Source organism: Canis aureus, chromosome 21, assembly GCF_053574225.1.
Source record: "Canis aureus isolate CA01 chromosome 21, VMU_Caureus_v.1.0, whole genome shotgun sequence".
NCBI classification, from domain to species: domain Eukaryota; kingdom Metazoa; phylum Chordata; class Mammalia; order Carnivora; family Canidae; genus Canis; species Canis aureus.
The window spans coordinates 31,500,566-31,522,610 of NC_135631.1; the positions used below are offsets into that span (position 1 = coordinate 31,500,566).

The 22,045-nt window shown below is 37.8% G+C and overlaps 1 long non-coding RNA gene across 1 annotated transcript in view; it reads right to left on the reverse strand.

The window, feature by feature from the left end:
• The window catches only part of LOC144293458 (uncharacterized), a 65,474-nt gene extending 51,619 nt beyond the window's left edge, over window positions 1-13,855 (reverse strand). Inside the window, exon 1 of the long non-coding RNA XR_013360683.1 lies at window positions 13,586-13,855. This is a non-coding gene — a long non-coding RNA (uncharacterized LOC144293458). The remainder of the gene's footprint in view (window positions 1-13,585) is intronic.
• Window positions 13,856-22,045: the final 8,190 nt, after the last annotated feature.

A 22,045-nucleotide genomic window follows, 5' to 3' on the forward strand; every position in this document is an offset into this window, starting at 1 on the left:
GTGCTATGTGAACTTCCTGTTATGATCTAGGTGATACAGAAGTTATTGTTATCAGAAAAATGCTTCTTATTTTATTTTTTAAAGATTTTATTTATTAGGGCACCCGGGTGGCTCAGTCAGTTAAGTGTCTGTCTTTGGCTCAGGTCATCATCTCGGAGCCCTGGGATGGAAACCCACATCAGGACCCCTGATCAGTGGAGGATCTGCTTCTCCTTCTCCCCCTACTTATCTTTCTGCCTAGCTGTGATCTCTCTCTGTTAAATAAATAAAATCTTTTAAAAGTTTTTATTTATTTATTTGAGAGGAAGGGGAGGAGAAGGAGAGAGAGGGGGAGCATGCACTTGCACAGGATCAGAGGAAGAAGCAGACTCCCTGTTTCTCTCCCAAGAAGTCATACTTCCTTCTCTCTATCTATTGGGAATAGGAAGGCAACAAGTGAGACAGAGCTCTTGTGGAGTTTCAGAGATTCAAATCTCTCTAATGAAATGTAGAATTACAGAGAAACAGAGTAGAGGAAAATATTGACATCTAAGAAAGAAAACATAGATGGAGACTCATGAACACCATCCTCATCCCATGTGGTAATGGAGTCTCTGGCTGATGGCCTTACACCACCTGTACAACTGGAGCACATTGCTAAATGGCTTTCAAGACTAACTTCTTTTTACATACCAAAGTCCCTTTCTAAACTTGTCTGAAATAAGTAATGGAGAGGAAATGACAGACTGAAAAACTGTCTAGAAGTTACAATTTTAGGATATGATGATTGATTGCTTTGGACGAGGATTTGTAGAAATTCGGGAAATTATGTGTCAACCATGGTACACATCAGAATCCCTCAGAGAGCTTTTTCAAAGTTAACTTTCCAAGGCCCCACCCCAACCCTGGTGAATCAGAAGCTCTGTGACTGTGTCCAAGGCTGCTGGCATATATGCACTTGTGGAAAGAGATGAGGATATGGAGTATGAGGTGTGAAATGGTACCTCTCCATGCTCTCAGAAGGAACATTTTTCATATAGGCTTATTGACCATTCAAATTTATTCATTTTTCATATTGTATTTTTAAAATGTATCATTGCCCTTTTAAAAGGATTCTTTATATAATGTGAAAAAATCCTTTGGCAGCTATATGTATGACAGATAATGTTCTCAGATTATAGCTTGTCTTTGCATTTTGTTTAAAGCATGTTTTAACTTACAGTAATTTTTTTTTAAGATTTTATTTATTTGAGAGAGAAAGAGCAAGTACGAGGGAGGAGGGCCAGAGGGAGAAGTAGAAGCAGACTCCCCACTGAGCGAGGGGCTTGAACACAGGACCCTGAGATCATGACCTGAGCCGGAATCAGATACTTTAACCAACTGAGTGACACAGGTGTTCCTAAAGTAATTTTTAAATTTTAATATAGCTAAATGTACCAATCTTACCTTTTTTTTGGGGGGGGGGGGGAGCACTTTCTTCAGACAGTATTTCCCTGAGCTAAAGTCATCATCTCTATTGTCTTCTATAACTTCTTAAAACTTTTATATTTTCACCTTTCAGTCCTGAATCCTTTTAGAACTATTTAAAGTAGTTAAAAAGTAGTAATGAAGTAAAAATTTCATTTTATTTTATTCCACATGTGTTCATATATATTTTTTTCCAGCAGTATTTTTTCTGGTAATTCTATAACTTTTATTCAATTATTTCAAAAATATTTGTTGAATTTCCAGCAATATTTATTAGCAGTTAGGCCATCATTTCACAAGTCTGTCTGTGAAACATAGAAGAGACACTAGTTGATGCAATGAAGGAAGCAGGTGAGGAAGGGACTGAAAGCTTTCAGTCTATTTTCAGGAAAAGCTCTAGGGACAGAGCTGGCTTTACAGGTGGATGGTCTGTGCAAGTACCTGCTTAAATTCAGGATCTATGGAAAGGCCTGAGTTTGGTGTAATGGTCTGCTACTGCCATATTGAACTTTTAATGATATTTGAACATGAAACCTTTTTAATTTTGTACTGGGTGTACGAGGCCCTACAAATTATGTCTAGGGAACATTGTCTGGCAGCATTTGTGTTTAGCTTGCTCTTATAATTTTCCATCTTGCATTGGCTGGGGGGGAGTCTTACAAGTTTCAGGATATCCACCTGTTCTTTTATTTAAGACTAGATTTTACTTTTTGCTTTCTTTTCCAATATGAAAAACTTTGAGTTAATTCTTCAGATAAAAGGATCAAAAAACAATTTATATGTTGGCTTTCAGGAAAGATACCATATTACTGTGTGATTTATTCTGCTGTGAAAAAAAAGTGATAGAAACAATCAGTATGCAATCTGGCTAACAAAAGGATGGCATAAGAAAATGTATGTGGTGATTATCAAACATAGAGATTATTGTCACTCAAGCATTTTCTTAACCCACACTGACTGAATTTCTTTCCTCCCCATAGAAGTCTACCAATTAGAAATATAATTTCATAAACTACTAAACCACAGGAGCCTTCCTACAGAGACCAATGACCCTGTACTTTGCCTCCTGTCTACGTCTAGCTGAGGTCGATAAACTCAGTACCTGAGAACTCTGGTTGGTGAGGAGCAAAGAAGAAAGTAAGGGGAGATGATTTAGATCTCAAGAGAAGGATACTCAGTTCATTCCACAGTGAGATTCTTTGGACAAGATTACAGCATCTTCGTCTTATGGGTAAGCAGCCCTGTAAATAATGGTGGAAACCTGATCATTTCAAAAACCTACCCCACTTTAATTGGATGTGCCTGGCAAGAGTGGATACCTTGTGGTTTGAAAGAAGCATTACTCCATTTCTCATAAAAGTGGAAGTAGATAAGTGGGAGTAATGATAGATTGCACAGCCTGGTGTGGGAGAGACAAAGGAAAGTAGAAGCTGGGGAAGTTCATAGCCATGAGGGTATCTACGTTTGAGCAGACACTAGAGACAGAAAAGCAAGATCTGTCCTTCCCTGAGCCAGGGCCCTGGGAGTCGGGAGAGACTGGGCTTCACGTTATACATGAAAGGTAACCTGACTTGTTTCTCACCAAGGAAAATTTGTAAAATTTTAAATTATTCAATTTAAATGTGTGATATTTATCTGGAAAAGTGACAAAAAAGTATTCAAGGGCAAAAATTAGTTAATGAAATAAAGAAAATGGTTTTCTACCAGTAGAGGGACCCATTTCTTCTGGTAATATCTTTCATTTCTTCCTTTTTGGAAGTCATTCTTGCTATCCATTGGTGATCCCAGGCATTCTAAATCATTCCTATATGCTTGGGGTTCCACAGGATGACAAAGGTAAGTAAGGGCTGTGATCATAAGGAGTGGTGTCCAAGAGCAGGAGAGTGGAGCACAGTCACTGGAATATAAACATGAGCTAGGAAAGAACAGAGCCTGAGTATCTTGAGGTAGGGTATGTTTGTAGCAGGGTTTGAGGAGCACAGAGTGACAAGACACAGAACTGTGAGAAAGATGAAATAAACTAAATCAATTCGGGAGTCCTAAGTAATAAACAAGAAATCAAAGAAAAGGAGATCCAAGAGTAGAAGATTCATGAGATGTTCTGGCCAATGGACTGAAGTCTGTAGGGACAAATCTCTTCTTTGCTAGGAAAAGAGTATAGAGAGGTAAGAAGAAGGGATTACATCATTTCACATCTAAAGCTGTGGATGTTTTTCTTCCTTCTAGTAGAGAATGGAATTTTTCCATCAGTAGGTCAAAATCCAATAGTAAAGAAGAAATCAACTTAGTAACTGAGGACTAACATTAAGAGACCAGTTAGAAGAGAACAAACAGGGAATAATAGGATTGCAAGCATCATTGACTATTAAGTAATTTGTGAAACTTACTATAAAGTAAGTTGGGGGGTCTATAAAAGCATATGGAAAAAATTATTTTAAATATAGACTCCAAAGAAATTCTAAGTTCCTTCCAGCTCTAATATATTTAGATCATTGGATTCTGAAGACAGGAAGAGGTTACTCCAGGAGAATGAAATAAGGGCAAAACAGGGAAACTAAATGATTTCAGAAACAAACTTTACATACACAAGATGGAAAAAAAATGTGCTGTAGTCATATAGAATTGTTTGTGTAGTGAAAAAAAAACTTTTCAAGTACTATTTTTACTTAATTTGATCAGGATATACACTTATTTGAACGTTACTTAAACATTTTAGATTCATTTGTTAAGATAGGCATACTGGATGGAGGAAAAAGAAATAAGAAAAGATAAACTGTAAAAAATATTCTCTTTAATTCATAGCATAGAGCGGCTACCTATTTAGATCTACAGACTTTTTAAGAATCTACTTTTCTTAATGCATTGCTAGCAGCCATCAAATTGGGCTGCTAAGGGAATAACAAAAGGCTGCTTGCTTGACCAAAAATTTGTAAAAGTGGTAAAACTAATCTTTTGCTAAAATATTATATACAATTCACAAGCATTTATGTTTAACTATACAAATGTTAATCCTTAACTCAGACACTGTCTCAATGAATGGAGGAACACTGAAGCCTGTTAAAACCCAGACAGTGCAGCTCAACCAGGGAAGTGGGCGACAGTATAAACAAATCAAATGCTTAACCTTGCAATGAAGACGTGTCAACCCAAACAGAACTGTACTTCTTATTTTCTTCACATATAATATTGGCAGCACAGAGAGAACTAGCTTTGCTCTGTGAACTGAGCAATGGCATTTATTGTGTTTCTGAATCAGATTCTCTCCTAGAATTACTGACTGGAGTGGAAGTTCATATTTTTATATTCCCGGATATTTTCTTTATTCTAGGAAGTACTTGTGAGATTTCCTTAAAGATGTGTATTTGCAATAACAATAACAAAGGGAAACTAGGAAATGCATAGATTAGCTTTTGCAATATAACAAGCTACCTTAAAATGTAATGGCTTAAAACAACAAGCATTTTTTACTTCTTAAGGTTTTTTGGACTTCTTAGGCAGTTGTCCCTCTCTAAGTGGGCTCAACTAAGGCTTGATGGTTGAGAATGGTCTCATTTGCGTGTCTGATGGTTACCAAGTTGATTGGTCTACAGAGTCCTCATGCAGAAAGGTTTTTCATTCTCCAGAGCTACCCTGGGCTTTGGGTAGCCTCAGGGTTCCAAAGAGCAGCAAGAGAGCAAGATGCAATGTATAGATAGTTTCTGAATATTTGCATTATACTTATTAAGTTTCCATTACTAAAAGCAAGTTACATTTTAAGAACAAGAATCAAGGGAAGGAAAATGAACTCTCTCTCCATGGAAGAGTTGCAAGTTAGAAAAGATGTGAAGTTAAACTCCATTTTGAGATTTTTGTTTATGTTGTAAGGTAAGTGTCCAGTTTTACTGTTTTGCATTTAGATATCTAGATTTCCCAACACCATTTGTTGAAGAAATTATACTTTCCCCAATGTGTATTCTTGGCATCTTTGTTGAAGACGGTCTATGTGTGGATTTATTTCTGGGCTCTCTGTTCTGTTCCATTGTCCTATAGGTCTGTCTTTATGCCTGTACCATACTGTTTTGATTATGTTCCTTTGTAATATATTTTGAAATTATTGTGATGTCTCTAACTTTGTTCTTATTTGTCCAGATTTTGGTTCCATATGAATTTTAGGAGGTTTTTTTTTTTTTTTCCTTCCTATTTCTATAAAAAATACCACTGGGGTTTTGATAGGAATAGTGTTGAATTTGAAAATCACTCTGGGTAGTATGGAATCAAGTCTTAAATTCCATGAATCTAGGATGTCTTTCCATGTATTTTTGTTTTTAAAATGTCTTTCATCAATAGTTTTTACTTTTCAAAAAAAAATTTTTTTTAGTTTTCAATATACAAGAATTTCACCTCTTGTTTAAGACTTCACACTATAAAACCCCAAAAAGAAAATATAAAGAAAAAGCCTTTTTTTTTTTTTAAATTTTTTTTATTTATTTATGATAGTCACATACAGAGAGAGAGAGAGAGAGAGAGGCAGAGACACAGGCAGAGGGAGAAGCAGGCTCCATGCACCGGGAGCCCGATGCGGGATTCGATCCCGGGTCTCCAGGATTGCGCCCTGGGCCAAAGGCAGGCGCCAAACCGCTGCGCCACCCAGGGATCCCAAGAATAAGCTTTTTGACTGTGGTCTTGGCAATGATTTCTTGGCTATCACACCAAAAACACAGGAATCAAAACCAAAAATAGACAAGTGAGACTACATCTAACTAAAAAACTTCTGCACTGTAAAAGATGCCCACAAAATTAAACAACTATTTAGAATGAGGGAAATACTTGCAAATTCTATGTCTGATAAAGGGTTAATCAAAAATAATAATAGCAATAATAATAATCAGATTTTAAAATTGGCAAAGGACTTGAATAAACATTTTTCCCAAGAAGACATACACATGGCCAATAGATACATGAAAAAGGTGCTCAACGTCACTAATCACCACCAGGGAAAAGCAAATGAAAACTATAATGAAATATCAACTCACACCTATTAGGATAGCTATTATCAAACACATGCACACACAAAGATAATAAAGTGTTAGAGAGTATGTGAAGAAATTGAAATACTTCTTGGGAATGTAAACTGGTATAGTCATTATGGAAAATAGTATAGAAGGTCTTTAAATAATTAAAATATAGATAATATATGATCCAGGAATCCCACTTCTGAGTCTATATCAAAAAGGGTTAAAATGAGCATCTCAAAGATATATTTGTACTACCACAGCATTATTTACAATATTCAGGGTATAGAAACAACCTAAATGTCCATCAATAGAGAATTTGATACACACACACACACACACTATATCATATATATATATATGTGTATATATATATATATATATATATACACATATATATATATATAATCAAAATGCTATTCAGCCTTAAAACAAAGGAAAGCCTGCCATATACAACAACATGGATGAACCTGGAGGACATTTTGCTGAGAGAAATCAAGCCAGTTACAGAAGGACAAGTACCGCATGATTCTATTTATAGATATCTAAACTAGTGGAACTTCTCAAACATGAGTAGAGCTGCCAGTGGCTGGGGGCAGAGCATTCGGGGAGCCATTGTCCAACGGTTGTAGAGTTTCAATTATGCAAAATGACTGGGTTCTAAGGATCTGATGTACAACATAGTGCTCATAGCTAACAATACTTTATTGTGTAATTAAGAATTTATTGAGAGGGCTGCTTTTCCATTAAATGTTTTTACCACAAAATAAGAAACAAAAGTATATAGCAAAAGTAAGTGTGCATAGGGAGTGTAAGATCTGTGGCCATGTTTGTAATTTACCATAGGAGTGACAATAGAATTGTTTGAAGAAAAGCAAAAAAAAAAAAAAAAAAAAAGAGTTTAAAATAATAGCATTAAAAATATTTTTTCTGATTTTTCTTTTGACTCCAACCAAAATCTTATGAGGAAAATTAAACATCACTTCTAAAATAGTATCTGAAAATGAAAGGATCAGATTAGATTTTTTAAAGTTTCCATATAGCTAATTTTATGAAATTCTATAATGATATTGATGAAAAGAATCCCATTTTCTAGGCCCTAACATCATTTAGAATTTTAAAGGCACATAGTTTTATTTTTGCCTTTGTTATAACTTTTCTCCAGTGAGAGACTGCCTTGTCCTAAATTCTGTGAATGGGGGTACATCAAGCCCCAAACCTGTAGTCACCTCCAACTACCAATCCTTTCCCCACTGGGGGCTTTTTCATGTTTAGGGCATCATGGTAGATCAGACTTTAGTGATAAGTAGGTGAGGCGTCCATAGTGAGTGGGAGAAGGAAGTGAAAAGGGAAGGATGATGCAGGATATCTCTCCTGGCACCTCTGAAGTCAATTACATATATAGCAAGTTACTGATTTTGCCTGAAGGTAAGATCTACCCTGACCTGTGTTTCATGAGTACTTGGAAACAAACTATGAGCTGTTTATCAAATGGAAATTAAAGATCTCAATGTGTGAAGCCATGCTCATCACTGAGCTCTGTATTGATGATAACATGACATATGCAAATATTCAGAATTTATGGAAAATATTCTCATAAGGTGAACCTTTCACTTTTTTTTTTTTTTAAGATTTTATTTGTTTATTCATGAGAGACACAGAGAGAGAGGCAGATGGAGAAGCAGGCTCCCAGTGGGGAGCCCAATGTGGGACTCCAGGGTCACGGCCTGGGCCAAAGGCAGATGCTCAACCACTGAGCAACCCAGGTGCCCCTGACCTTTCACTTTTTAGGAAAGTTTCCAATAAGCATAAAGATAGGAGAAGAAAAAGAGGTCCCTGTCATACCCATATTCATTTCCAGGGGAGTGTGTCTGACTGTGCATAGTTACAAATATAATGGTTATACTGGATGTCTTAATACAGCCCAATGATTCAGTGTATAATGTAGCAGCTAATAGGAACTCAAAGTCTGAATCATTACACCTGACTCTGGATTCCAGTTTTACCACTTGCAAACTGGGCACCTTGGGCACCTAATCATTTAACTACTCTAAGCCTAAACTTTCTAATCAATAAGACTATAATAATAATAATATTATTACAAAAGTTTAATATAAGTCATGTGATAGCATATTTTATTAACTATTATTTGTGGTTAATTTTACTCTAAAAGACAATGGGATAATTTTTCTTCTTACCTTTCAGGGAACATGAACAGCCATAATAGCAACTAACAAAAAGGGACAGAGATGAGTCTCAATGCTAAATATGTTTCCACATCTCTAAAAAAATCACAAATATACCTAATGTTTAAAAGAATTCATAAGGGATCCCTGGGTGGCGCAGCGGTTTGGCGCCTGCCTTTGGCCCAGGGCGCGATCCTGGAGACCCGGGATCGAATCCCTCGTCGGGCTCCCAGTGCATGGAGCCTGCTTCTCCCTCTGCCTGTGTCTCTCTACCTCTCTTTCTCTCTCTCTCTGTGACTATCATAAATAAATTTTTAAAAAATTAAAAAAAAAAAGAATTCATAAGACTAATTTCAAAGAGCTCAAAAATTCCCTAAGATTTCAAAATCTCCCTAAGTTATCCATGTACTATGATTTCCAGTCCTAATGACCTGGTAGTTCTTTAGGTATCTGGTCTAAAGATTGGTGACTAATCCTGTACTTTAGTTAGATAATCAAGCCAGAATCTGAAGGATTATCTTCCATAATATCATTCCAAGTGGTAAAGGAGGAAAACAAGTGAATGCACATATATGATGGTAGTCTAGAAATGGATTATTTTTTAGTTGCCATACTTCCCATTTACTGTCTCAAATAAATGACCAGGTGTTCATGGAAGCCAACTTTGAGGTTTCTACATTCTTTCCATCTTCTCTATAGCCTGGGGCAATACTTAGCTCAGTGAAAGATCTGATTCCCTCAGAGCACAGAAAGAAAGCTGTTTATTATAAGCACTAAGTGCCAAACACATTATTGGAAAAACAGCCAAGATTAGGACACCTTCTTCCACGAGAATACCAGATTTCTTGGTCGTGTTGTTGTTGGAGTTTTTCCGATTGCATTTAAGAAGACTGTAAAATAATACTGAACATTTTACATGAATATAAAAATCACAGTGAACAAGAGCCACTTTTCCTACATTAGCTACTTATTCTGACTAGGAAAATCAACAAAGCACAAAAATATTGCAGTAGAGCACTCTCAGAAAGAGGACATTAGCCAAGGCTTAATATCAGTCAAGAGTTACAAGTTCACCTAGTACATCACATTGCCAATATTCGTGGTCAGGAAACAGTATTTTGAAACAGCCTAATCCTATGCTAATGAAGGCATTTGAAAGCCATCCAAGGTTGAAGGAATAAAGACGTAAAACAGAAAATCTTTCTTTCTTTGAAAACAGAAAATCTTGATATTATGTATATAAATGTTGACTTTTTACAAACAAAGGAAAACTACATTTTATACACAGGAACATCACTTGTAACTATAGCCTTGCATTTATAGTTCTTTAAATTTTAATGTTTCAATAATATTTAATGTCAATACTATCTTGAATAGTATCAATGGATGTCAACAGAGATAACAAGCCCTCAAGCTCAGTTGAGATCGTTATCCTTTACAATGTGACAGAACTGAATGCTATTTATTTCTTGCTTAATTTCTTTCAGTGCTTATGACATGATTGAGTGATTGTAACACCACTGAGAAATTGGATTTTTTGCTTTTTTGGGTTTTTTTTTTTAAGATACAATTGTCTTGAGATTTATAAAAGAACACTCTTAAAGTTTGTCTTTATTTACAATGGAACAGAAAAACTGAACACCTTTTGTTATGGACATATTTAAGCAAAAATTATCAATTTTTTAAGTGAGGCAAAAGCAAGCTTATTTTAATAACGTTATGCTGAGATAAGCTCATTTTTTCTATATAAAATTAGCTAGAAAACTGCAAAGAATTAAGCTTTTAAAAAATGCCTTCTTTATGATAGAAGATAAATTTCAGAAATTCATCCCTTTGTTGTTTTGATATCTTAAATTTCATCTTTAAAGAAAATGACTAATGTTTAAAGAATTAGGTGTAAATGATTTTATAGAAGCCAGTGAGAATGGCTTCTTATAAATAAACAGAATAAAAATTTCAGGAGGGGGGTGGAAATTTCACCTCAGATATAAGATAGTCACGTGATTTCTACTATATAAATCTTTTCAGTTATAATCTGTATGATTTTGTAATTAGAAAGACTGAAAAAACTGGGTATTTTACTAGTTGCTACTCTTAGCTATATATAAAATATAAGTAAAATACAAATTTATAAAATACCTATCAGCGTGATAATTTTCAACACATTTTTTATTAAGATTTTATTTATTTGAGAGAGTGCAAGGGGGAGGGACAGAGATAGAGGGAGAGGGAGGGAGTCCCAAGCAGGGCTGGATCCCAGGACCCACATCAAAGGCAGAGGCTTAACTGACTGAGCCCGCAGGCGCCCCCACGTCTTCCGCTGTGTTGTGCTGTAGGAGGGTTACGGTCAGTCCCCGGTGCCTAACTGGTTATGCTCACATGATCGGATACACTTAGTGACAGTGGTGCCTAATAAGGAACAAAGACAGTGTATTTTTCTAATCCAGCTTTAGGAAATTGGAAGAGATTTTTATTTTTATTTTTTTATTTTTATTTTTTGGAAGATATTTTTAAATGCTGATCCTTTTTCTTTCTATTTTTTTTAAAGACTTTATTTATTTATTCATCAGAGAGAGAGAGAGAGAGAGAGAGAGAGGCAGAGACACAGGCAGAGGGAGAAGCAGGCTCCAAGCGGGAGCCCGACGCGGGACTGGATTCCGGAACCCCGGGGTCACGCCCTGAGCCGAAGGCGGGCGCTCCACCCCGGAGCCCCGAGTGTCTCTGGCCTTTTCCTAGCAGAGTTTGGCGCATGCCCTAAGGCAGGTAGCGCTGTGGGTCCTAAGGCAAGACGGCAGAGTGATGCTGACATTTCACAATTGAGCTGAATCCATTAACATTTAAGAGACTGTTTTGGCTCCTCTCCCTTGTTGAATATTGAAGTTTTCTATAATATCAAGTGGACAAGCTGCTGAACCCTGCCGCACGGACCCGGCGGGGTTCCTGGACAAGGGGTGGACGTGTCGTCAACTCCCCTACAGAACCGAAAGCCTCAGGGTTGAGTGGCCGGGGGAGCGGCCCCTGCTCTGCACCCCGCGGCCCCAGCTCTGCACCCCGGCGGCCCCAGCTCTGCACCCCGCGGCCCCAGCTCTGCACCCAGCGGCCCCAGCTCTGCACCCAGCGGCCCCTGCTCTGCACCCCGCGGCCCCAGCTCTGCACCCCAGCGGTCCCAGCTCTGCACCCCGCGGCCCCAGCTCTGCACCCCGCGGCCCCAGCTCCTGGCCCCGGCGGCCCAGCTCTGCACCCCGCGGCCCCAGCTCTGCACCCCGGCGGCCCCAGCTCTGCACCCCGCGGCCCCAGCTCTGCACCCCAGCGGCCCCAGCTCTGCACCCCGAGGCCCCAGCTCTGCACCCCGCGGCCCCAGCTCCTGGCCCCCGGCGACCCAGCTCTGCACCCCAGCGGCCCCAGCTCTGCACCCTGGCGGCCCCAGCTCCTGGCCCCCCGCCGCCCAGGGCCCTGATCCCCGCCGCCCAGCACCCTGATCCCGGCAGCCCAGCACCCTGGTCCCCGCCCCCCAGCGTCCTGGTCCCCGCCGCCCAGCGCCAGCCGAGCGGGCCCCCCGGGAGCCCCACAACAGGACGGGGCCCCGCCGCGGGCCGCTGCTCCGCCAACAGCCGTGCCCGCCGGGTCTCGGGGCCTCTGTCGTTGCCGCCCCCGACTTGTTCAGGTGAGTGTGTCCTCTCCACCGCGCCGGCGCCCTCCTGCCTGCGTCACCAGATGCACTGACTCCAGCCCCCGGGGCCTCCCTCAGCCCATCCATACAACGCACGTGTGTTAGGGGCGGTGGTGAGCAAGTGTGTGTTCCCAGGAGTCCCCGCCGCCTGGAGGCCCCAGGCTCCGTGATCTGAGGCTCAACGGGTCCTCTACTTCCCCACACGCCTTCCATTGAGGTCCCACAAATTAGTCGGACAGGGATCGGGGGCTCAGCAGCTGTGCGCCCGCCTCCGGCCCAGGGCGTGACCCCGGGATCCGGGATCGAGTCCGCGTCCGCCTCCCCACGGGGACCTGCTTCTCCCTCTGCCCGCGCCTCCGCCTCTCCCTGTGTGTCTCATGAATAAATAAAAGAAATCTTAAACAACAACAACAAATTAATCTGACAATCCAAAGCAAGCCATGGCTAAAGGTGAGTAATAATGTACTCTAGACAATAACGGGGATGCTAACAACACGACTCATTGAGGCTTTCTATACCAAGAAATGCCAAGTGGTTTATGTACCTCATCTTAAGGAATCCTTTCAACAAAAATACAAGAGAGTTCTTACTTATCATTACCATTTTACAGATGAAACAGTTGCAGAATGGTTCATTTTCTTTTCTTTTCTTTTTTTAAATTTTTTTTTTAAGATTGTATTTATTTATTCATGAGACACGGAGAGAGAGAGGCAGAGACACAGGCAGAGGGAGAAGCAGGCTCCATGCAGGGAGCCCGATGTGGGACTAGATCCCAGGACCCTGGGGTCAGGCTCTGGGCCAAAGGCAGATGCTAAACCACTGAGCCACCCAGGGATCCCCATTTTCTTTTCTAAATTCAAATAAATAGCAAAGCTAGATTTCAAACACATGTCTATACTAATGATTCTCTATGTACCTATATGCAAACAGGGGTTTTTGAGGTCTGTCTTAAGTGCATATCTGATAACTTGACACCTATCAAAAAATCATTATTGTTCAATAACTCAAGCAACTACATATTTTAATTATGTGTTAACAAATCTCCAGACTATGATTAAACATCTATTGGTTCAAAGCTCTTTCTTTGGTGAGGAAAACAATACTTCTAAAGGAGGATGCAAAGGGGGAAAGGGATGAAACAAAAGAAATGACACTTACTGACTCTCATTTACATTCAAATCAGTCTCCTGGGTGAAAACTCTATTAAAAGATTTTACCCCAGAGAAAGATAAGAAATTAATTAAGAAACAGGCACTGACTTTCTAATACAATACCATAAAGCTGAGAATTACTTTTTGTGTTGATAATGAGCATCCTCTTTATGTTGAACACGAAGGAGTATAACACATAGGTCTATCCTTAGGGTTGTCCAAATTTCAGAGATCAGCTGCCTTGTAGATACCACACTGGTTGTACGAGTAAGGTCGCCACGGGAACGCAGAGAAGTCAGCCCTTCACAGTAACGTGGGCCAGGGAACCAGAGGCGGCCCCGTAGTCGTGGCTGGGGATTGTGGATAGAATTTAGAATCACTGTGTCAGGAGAGGACTCTAGACACCAGAATTTCAACTCTCTTTACAGATAATGCAACAGGTACCCCTGCAAATGAAATCAGAACAAAAATAAGAGCACACCAAAGAGCAACTCCATCAATAAAAGGGCAGAAAAAATAATCAACTTCCTGACAAATAAAGCCAAAGAGAATGAATTACACAATAGCTTGGTTTCATAGAAGCTGTGTGTGTGGGGGTGTGCCCGTGTATGTGTGTGTGGAGGTATAAGATGTAGATGAAGAAAGAAAACAGACACATACACTGATGTCTTATAGAGGTTCATTGTGGAGACATTAAGTATTTTCTTCTGTTTGCCTCTTTTTATTTTTCTTTCTACAAAGAAAAAAAATTATTTGAAACACAAAGATGATCAAAACTAAAAAAAACTCTGAGTGACAATTAACAATGCTTATCTATGTTCACACTCAAGGATTTTCAGTTGACCTCTATAAACAAATTTTCATTTCCTCAGGAACACCTACAGATCTTCAGCAATTATGGAAAGCATTTGTATATTAAAAGTTGAGGTGATAGAAAAACACCTGAAAAGATTATGAGTTACTTCTTTCTTCCGCAATAAGCTGAACATAAAAAATTACTGATTTTACCAATAAATATTGTTTTAATTCCATTCAAATAAATAAGCTAACCCACGAATGCTAGGTGCATGATGACAGGTGATCAATAATATGCAACCAAAGCAAGTCAAATCAAATCTTTTTCATTGTTGGTTTCTTTCTTTTCTATAGCGTTTTTCACTAAGCTTAAGGATTTCTGCCCAACCTCATGAAGAATTAGATCAAAAACTTTCCCTTAGACTTTACCATCTAACATAGTATCTAAGAAGTACCTGATTAAGGAACCAAAATGAAATTCCTCTGGCAGATGTTTTAAAATATACCTTCATTTTATTACTTTGCAATGTGAACTATATTATAAGAATGAATCATCTTTCTGCTTCAGAGATTTTCTTCTTCGTGTTTTTTCTCAAGTGCAGTAAAGAGCACGTAATATAAAAATTTACCATTTTAAAGTGTAAAATTCAATATGTTAAGTTTATTCAAATAGTAGTGAAACAGTTCTCAAGAACTTTTTCATCATTCAAATTTCAAATTTGAAATTCTGTATCTATTAACCAACAACTTCCCTTTCTCTCTCTCTGCCCTAGTCCCTGGTAAACACTACTCTAATTTCTTCTTTACAGACTTCTTTTTTTTTTTTTTTTTTTTTTCAGACTTCTTATTCTAGGAATCATACAGTGGGTTTTTTTTTTTTTTTTTTTTTGGAATAGCTTATCAAACTTAGCATAATGCCCTGAAGTTCCATCAATACTGTAGTTCATGACAGCATTTTCTTCCTTTTTAAAGGTGACTAATACTCCATTGCATGTATTCATCACATTTGTTTATCCATTCATCCCTCAAAGGTTACTTGGGTTGCTCCCACCTCTTGGCTACTGTGAATAGTACCACAGTGAACATGGCAGTTACAGGATCTGTTTGAAAGTCTGCTTTTGGGGCACTTGGGGGGCTTAGTTAGTTAAGTGACAAACTTTTCGCTGTGGCTCAGGTCATGGTCTTAGGGTGTTGAGATCAAGACTCATGTGGAGCCCATCGTGGGATTCTGGACGCAGCAAGGAGTCTGCTTGTCCCCCCGCCCCTCCCCCACATGTGTGCAAGTTCACCTTCTCTCTAAAATAAATAAATAAATACAATCATAAAAAAGGAAAGCTTGCTTTCAATTCTTCTTGGATATATACACAGAAATGGAATTGTAAATCACATAATAGTTCTTTTTTTAATTTTTTTGAAGACTTCCCATACTGTTTTCTGTGGTAGCCGCTACATGTTTTTGATACATCAATATTGTAAGTTTGTATTTAAAAAGGAGAGAAAGAAAATGGAAAAATCCACTCTTCTTTATTTAAAGAATGCAGAAGTAAAACTCCATATAAAAACTTTTAAAAAGATACATATGTATTTAATTTATGACTGTTAAAATATTTCAGTTGATATTTTAAAAATACAACAAATCAAATATTTTTCCATTAATTCATTCTTTACCACTTACTTGCACTATATGGTAACAGCTTAGGGCTGGTATTCTTGGTAGTAAGCACTTCAATTCAGGGAGCCAGGACATGGACAGAGAAGCCACAAAAACAGTCACATGAGAACATTTCATCAGTCCAGGCCTTTGTAAATACTTCGTAAAAAGTCACACTGGTAGTATAAGAAATGGTTAGTAAAATTTAGAGATGAAAGAACTCATATGCCAAAGGTATACAGACCATCTGTAACAGGTTTATTTCAGGAGTGGACATTGCATGTAAAATCAATATTGACTTAAATGGATTTGAAATAAATAGACCTATGTTCATAAGAGTTTTATTTTAAAAATTCCTACTTCTTGAAAATGTCTGAGACAGAATGCCCTTTTATCTCTTAAAAGGACAATTGTTATTGGATTTAGGATAATACACCAACATTCTGCCTGGCAAGCTTCTTATGCTTTGAATTTCTTGATCAGTGAGCGAACTGGGTAGATCCACTGCTTTGTATTTTTAGGCCACAGAACCAAAGCAAAATATTATGTATTAAAAACAAGAATATGGTTAAACAACTTTTAAGGAAAAAATATTAGAGTATACACATATTATTTTATGAATATAGAACTGTTATATTTTATAAATTATATTTTATATATATGGAGAGAGTGTGCATGAGTACCAGCCTTGAAATTATGGATGGTTGTTTTCAAGAGAAAATTTTTTGGTTTTTTTTTTTTTTTTTAAAGATTTTATTTGTTTGAAAAAGAGCACACGCAGCAGGGATGGGTACAGGAAGAAGTAGACTCCCCGTTGAGCAGGGAGCCCGATGCAGGACTTGACTCCAGGACCCTGATCAAGTCAGATGCTTAACCGATTGAGACACCCAGGTGTCCCTCAAGAGAAAGTTGTAAGGTTGGTTTAAATTTATGGGTTTTCAGGGAAAACATAAAAACAAGCTCTAATCTGCTGAAATATTTTGTTCATTTTTGTTTGCATTCATAAGTATCTTCTCCTCCTTACACCTGTTAAAATAATCTGCTAAAGTAATGACACAGTCAGGTAAGTGAAAGCATTTAGTTTCCATGCAGTTTTAGTTGGGAAGGTTCATTGCATAATTCCAAATCCACTGAAACCTGAAAGATGCAGATGTGTAACTGGATTTTTTTGCCAGCATAAGCCAGATAGTCTTTGGTGTTAGGAAGGAGAAAACAGACCTGAAGAACACCATGATTCATTACTGATATATTTGTTTATCCTCCTGTGTGGCCCATCTGATTTTCAAAGACTCAAATTCCCTGTCTTCACAGTCTTATTCAAAAGAAGATGAAAGCATCTTTGTGGAGTATTACTTTGAATTCTATCACCTGTTTTTGCCTCAATTCATCTAAGAGGACAATTTAGCACATAAACCCCAGAGCCCAGCTAGGGTTAGAAATCCCAGTCCCACCACTTGGGTGGCACGGGACCCCCAGCCAGTGACGTCATGTGTGCTGCACTTCTCTACTTTCCTGGTACATACTTTCGGTTGTTGTGAGAATTACACTAACTAGTGTTGGAGAATATAAAGAATAGAAGTTTTAATTCCTAATATGTAATACTGACTATATAAATGATAATTGAAGACGTAAACTATAAAAAAAAAATGCATTGCCACCTTCTCTAAGAGTTTCCTAGGGTTGTGGTAACAAATTACCGAAAATCAGTGCCTTTGAACAACAGAAATTACTCTCTGACAGTCCTGGAAGCCAAAAGCCCAAAATCAAGATGTGTTTAGTGTTGAACTCTCCTCAAAAGCTCTATGTCCCTGGAGGCAATGACCTGGACCACAGTAAGGGCCACATCTTTGGCCAGCAAATACTCTTATAACGCACACAGTGACCAGTGGACACTTAGTAATTTCAACCTGTTGACTGGCCAAAATGAATCTCGAGTTGCTGCCCATGATATATTTATTTAGTGGGTATTCGATTTGGACAAATGAATACTCTGGCTTGCATCTAGGCAGTGGATGTAAGTAGAGAAGGCAAAGAAGTATTCTAAGAGCCTCAATCCCTTTTGCTTCTAAAAAAAATAGCCCTGCACTTCCTTTCAGCACCACATTTCATGTACCATAGGCTTCAGGGTCTTCAAGAGCCTTGTCACAGGAATGGCAGGTCTCTAAAGCCTATGGACTCTGTTTATAATGATTATGAACAGGAAGGGGGGGGAAAGGCCTGACTTTTGGATACAGGGTTCAAAAAGACTGAGTGCTCGGGTAACTTGTTTTGTGTCTAGGTCTTCTATTCAGATGAACATGAGAAAATACGGACAGTTTTCTAAAATACATTATGAAAACTCTTGCCCCCATCCCATGTGTGTCCGAATGCAAAATAATATGTATGACTTTAAAAAGGAAATCTTTCTTTGCTTCTTTCTGGCTTCTGGGGATTCCACGTATTCTCTCGCTAAGTAACCCCAATCTCTGCCTCTATGCTTCACGGCCTCTATTCTGTTCTCTTTCCTCTTCTGTCTCTTAGAAGGTCAATTGTCATTGGATATCCAGGCCACCTGCATAGTCTTGTACAGTCTCACTTGAGATATTTATTTACATCTGCAAAGACTGATTTTTTACAAATGAGGTCACAAGTTCCAAGGAGTAGGACATGGTGTTGGCTTTTTTAAAGGACATCTGTCAACACACTATACCTTCTTTCTCTAATGCTTTATTTTATTTATTAGATCTCTTCTCTTTAAAATGAAATTAATATTCATATATAGAGAAATGATCTATTTGAATATCTACATAATTAATAGTTTATTATTTAAAATTAATATGGTTAATTAAAAATTAATGGTTAATGATTAATTAAAAAGCTGCGGCTTTTAAAATAATATTAAGCCTAAATGTTAGTTTTAATATTGCTGAGAAACTGTAGTCTAATTTTGTTTGATGAAAAGAAATTCATTACACATGACTTTTCATTCACATCTTTGAACTAAGAATATACTCCAACTTACAGAGCCAATTTTCCAATTATTCATTGTTGCATGTTTCCATAATTTGTCTTTCAACGTCATAATTATGTTATCAGCTTCTTTACTTCCATACTGCAAAAGTGTTAGTCTTAGTTGACGTCGTCACCATCTTCTGTTCACACCCTCCTATATATAATGTGCAGTCAAGTACCAGATGGAGAGGCAGACGATAAAAAATCAAAACACGTAATTAATTGCTTCCTGTCTCCAGGAAGTGTTTTAGCCAAAATATAGAAGGTTTGGAAGAAAGAGGACAACTTTCATTTAATTTAGTCATATTCTTGGCTTTTGATCAAGAGGTAATTCTCTCCTTTTTCATCATAGAGAGGAGGCAGAAAAGAATTTAGGGAGGAAAATGAGATAGGAAAGCTAGTCTCAACTGAGCCTGGAGGTCATCCTGCAAATTTACTATTCAGATGAACGCCCATACAGTTACCATAAAAATAATAAGTGTGTTATTTGTGATGATATGGATTGCTGGAAATTATCCATCAATCAATATTAATTTTTTTTAGTTAATGTAATGCCTAACAAAATGTATTTACAAACTAAAAGGGTGATGACTCTTACCTTGAGGCTAGATAAGGTGCAAGATTTACTTTTGTCTGTTAAAGGAAAAGTGAATTGTATGTATGTCAATATATGGAAAGGAAAATTTTCATAAAGGTTTCAATTCATTTATGGTTCTTAATGATATACTACTTTAAAAATGTATAAGTTCTGTATTTAAGGGAGAGGATGTGAAAAGGGCAGTTTTTTCAAAGAGACACTTTGACCCTATAAAGTAACGAGCATGTCAACAGGAAGACATAACAAATTGGGAAAACAAAATTTCTCTGAAATAGCCATTTCATTTGTCTATGAGACAAGTATAATTATAAAAAGCTTTCACCTTTTTTTGATGACTATTTTTTAAAAAGGTTTCATTTATCCATGAGAGACACAGACACAAGGAGAGGCAGCTCCCCGTGGGGAGCTGGATGCAGGACTCGATCCCGGGACCCAGGGTTACCCCTGAGCCCCCAGGGCCCCAAGACCATGACTGTTTTCAAGTGACATTTGATTAGATTGGGTAGATCTATGTCTGTTTAGGATTTGGCAGACTAAATCGCCTTTCTGACAATTTATTCACCTGTCTCCTTCAGTCCTCTCCCTGTGATTTTTTTGTTGCCTTAATTACATAAAATTAAATTTAAATTATTTAATGATTATTTGTTATGTTTTTCTATTATTATTTATATTTGTCTCAAACATCTAATTCGAGATTTTGTTGTTTGTTTTTTCACTGGTAAGTATCTTCGGGATTTTAATTGAGGGGAAAAAATCCCTATATACTGTATTAATATATTTTCACTACAAAAAGAAAAAAGAAAACCAATATAAACTCCAGAACTTGAGAATTTCCTGTTTTATTGGCTGCTAGTAGTTCTTGAAAAGATGCAGAAATAATACCATTTCATTTAATTTCTTACCAAATATAGTATGATAGGCTTACTTTGTTCATATTTTAAAGTAAATGGGAAGTACTATTGAGGGAAAAAAAGGAGAATCATAAAGCAAATAGTTCATCTAAAATTGTGATCTTTTTAAAAACAAAATTAGAATTACTCAGTTAAAAAAAATCATGTTAAACGCAGAGGACATAAGTGGTTTGGCGTATGTTCTATTGGAGAGGACATCTCCACATTCTTGGCATCAGTCATGTAAGTTGTTCTCTTAATGGTAAGAGAATTGGCCAAGTTCTTTTCTCTCTCTTTCTTCTTTTTTCCCTTTTTTCTTTCCTTCTTTCTCTTTCTTCCATATTTCTTTTCTCCTTCCTTCCTTCCCATTCTCTTCCTCTCCCTCTCTTCCTTCCTCTCCTTTTTCTTCAAATATAAACAGTAAAGCAACATTTAAGTTTCACAAACCACCAAAACCAAAAATTTAGGACAAGTGGGAGCAACTCTCATTTCATTTTTGTACCAAAAGACAGGCAGTGGGTCATATGGCATTAAATCATTAAACTTTAATTCATCAAAATATTGCTCAGTGAGTTTTTGATGTTCAAGAGTCCTACTGAATTTTTGGTTATTGATATTAGAAAATGTTTAAGTATCTCTTCATAGAAATTGGAAGTCAATGTGTTTCAGTTTGTGATCCCTAAAGTCAACTATGAGACAAGGACTCATGTGCATAGAGTCTAGGTGATCTTAGGAAATACATGAATGGGGAAGCAGTAAGATGAGTGAGACAGAAATGGAAGAAATGCCAGGAAAATGTATATTAATGAGAGGGTTTCTGCTGTGGCAAATGATGCTCCTTTCTGTTGACTCCCTTCTGAGAAACTATGGGGCGCTTGCCTGTCATCCACCAATTGTCACTCACCAAATCTTCCACTGGTTAAGGGTTGACCCTGGGGGTGTGAAATCCTGAGCACATCACTGCTTTGAAACTAGAATGGGCCTTAAAGAGGCAAACTGATAGAGGTATTTGCAGCGGTACTCTATCACAAGGCTGAAAATGGTTTGCCACAGTCCCAAGGGGATACGGAGGAGATTCAAGAATCTTCTCCAAAGGTTTGGCTAATATTTAACCCCCCCAAATATTTATGTTTGGATCAAAACCCAGAGTCCATGAAATTTTAGAGAATACTGAAGTGAACCACTGATCCACGTTATAAAACTAGGAAAAAATTCCTGTAAAAATGGCATTTTTCTGGATGTTCCTGAAAAATCCATTCTAGTTCCCATAAACAGTCAGTCTTAATCTTTCAAAATCATTTTTTCTTTCCTTCATTTACAAACGAAATGAGGAACTTTTAGTAGCTCTTTAAAAGAATCTTTAATTGAAAATTGAGTCAGTGACTGAAATGTAAATCCCTTTGAGTTCTAAGATGTTATCATTACCTCCTTTGTTTTTCTTTAAGCTCTCAGTAGCAGTTAAAGGTATGTATTTATATTCGATTCAGTCTATTTTTGTTCTTTGGTAGTAATACCTAGGATATGCCTTAGATGTTTGGAATATGCCATCAAAACTACCACAAAATTAGAATAATTCCATCTCCTTTGCTTAGCAATCCTTTGCTTAGCCAACAGAAATGTACTCTCTGTGAATGGACTTTGCACTTTGGGCCAATATTTTGGAAACAGAAAGTCTA